General features: G+C 53.4%; 1 pseudogene; it reads left to right on the top strand.

The window, feature by feature from the left end:
* The first annotated feature begins 236 nt into the window (after positions 1 to 236).
* LOC100590280 lies at positions 237 to 1,293 on the top strand (annotated as a pseudogene).
* Positions 1,294 to 2,112: the final 819 nt, after the last annotated feature.

Genomic DNA, 2,112 nt, shown 5'->3' with positions numbered 1-2,112 from the left:
CCTCTTAAACACCCACCTTGTTGCAGGTGGGACACTCATGCCCAGCTGCTTCAGCTGGAAAAGACAGGACTGCAAGTGGGTTCAGGAGCTTAGGCCTCTAAAAAGACGAGCAAAGGCGAGGCTAGTGAGTGAGGGGTGATTCAGCCGCAGTTGCAGTTGACTTGGGAAGAGAATTTGTTAGGAGAGACAATGGACATTAATTAGGGTGGACTCTTCTTAGGAAAAAGCAGCCAGATATGGCATCATTCTACAGCGGGGAATGGACCCTGAGCAATGATTTGGGGCTCAACAATGAAGGACAGGTCACAGCTTCGGAAGACAGGATTAGCAGGACTCACATGAGCGCTGAGTCCAGAGCCTCAGATCTTGCACTGGCAGCACACGGGGACACAGCAGCTAGACTGGGAGCAGCAGGGCTTGTAGCAACTGGACTGGCAGCAGGATGACCCACAGCCTAAGGAAGAGCAACAGGGCTTACAGCAGCTGGACTGGGAACAGTAGGGTTTGCAGCAGCTGCACTGGGAGCAGCCACAGGAGCCACAGCCCCCCTTGGAGCCCCCACAGGAGACACAGCCCCCCTTGGAGCCCCCACAGGAACCACAGCCCCCCTTGGAGCCCCACAGGAGCCACAGCCCCCTTGGAGCCCCCACAGGAGCCACAGCCCCCCTTGGAGCCCCCACAGGAGCCACAGCCCCCCCCCCCCCCCCTTGGAGCCCCCACAGGAACCACAGCCCCCCTTGGAGCCCCCACAGGAGCACAGCCCCCTTGGAGCTCCCACAGGAGCCACAGCCCCCCTTGGAGCCTCCACAGGAGCCACAGCTGGTGCAGGAACAGGCTGGCACACAGCAGCACACAGGTTTGCAGCAGCAGATGGGCACACAGCAGCTGGAGCCACAGCCCCCACATCCAGAGCCACAGCCCCCACAGCCAGAGCCACAGCCCCCACAGCTGGAGCCACAGCCCCCACAGCCAGAGCCACAGCCCCCACAGCCGGAGCCACAGCCTCCGGAGCAGCCACAGCAGCCCATGGTTCTGGTGGATTGAGGGTGGAGCATGTAGAGGAGCAGGTGAGAGGGAGGTGCAGGTGTGGAGCCCCCTGAGCCTGGACCCCCTTATATCCCGGGGTAGGGTCGCTCTGAGACCTCGGTCACTCCATAATTCCCAGCACTTCCTGGGTATGTGATTATTTGTTTGCTGGACTTCGGGTTCTTATTGGCCTGATCCAACACCCACCTGCTTATGTTTCTAAATGTAGCCACTTCCTCCTTGGAACTGGACCTTGTACTGAACTGATCACCTGCCTTCTGTTTTCCTCATGTGACTGGCAGAGGATGGGTTTTCTACAAAGATCATTTTGGTTGTTTTCTTCCCATCTTTTCTTCCCAGCTATGGCACTATATTTTTCTTTGAAACTGTGATCTTTGTGTAAAGAGAATTTTTTAAAAACTAAGCTTTCATGCGCATAATTAAAGAGGCTAATTGAGGAACAAATGTTGTATCTTGGTTCTGTCTTAACACATCGGTGCACGGCAGTGAATCTCTCCTCCACCAGCCTCAGGTCGTGGGGTGCTCAGGACTCCTGGCTGCTGCATACACAGCCTCACATGGTGAGTATTGTTTATGTTAAAAATCTCAGGAATTTCATGGGTGGATGGGAGATCTCATTTATCATCCTGCTGTTAATCTCTTCAATTAACTATTAATGAGGGTGATTCTTTTACTCCAATATAAATTATATACTCTTTTATTGGCTGGGCACCGTGGCTCACGCTTATAATCCCAGCACTTTGGGAGACCAAGGCGGGTGGATCACAAGGTCAGGAGGTCGAGGCCATCCTGGCTAATATGGTGAAACCCCATCTCTACTAAAAGTACAAAAAATTAGCCCGGCATGGTGGTGGGCGCCTGTAGTCCCAGCTACTCGGGAGGCTGAGGCAGGAGAATGGTGTGAACCTGGGAGGTGGAACTTGCAGTGAGCCGAGATCATGCCACTGCACTCCAGCCTGAGCGACAGAGCAAGACTCAGTCTCAAAAAAAAAAAAAAAATGTATACTTTTTTGACTTTTCTTTACTGCTTTAAAGGTTATTTGGATATTGAGAGAACAAATCCCT

The sequence above is a fragment of the Nomascus leucogenys genome, chromosome 4 (assembly GCF_006542625.1).
Source record: "Nomascus leucogenys isolate Asia chromosome 4, Asia_NLE_v1, whole genome shotgun sequence".
Taxonomy (NCBI): Eukaryota; Metazoa; Chordata; class Mammalia; order Primates; family Hylobatidae; genus Nomascus; species Nomascus leucogenys.
The sequence above is the reverse complement of the archived record's forward strand: the minus strand, read 5'-3'. Positions and strand labels throughout refer to the sequence as shown.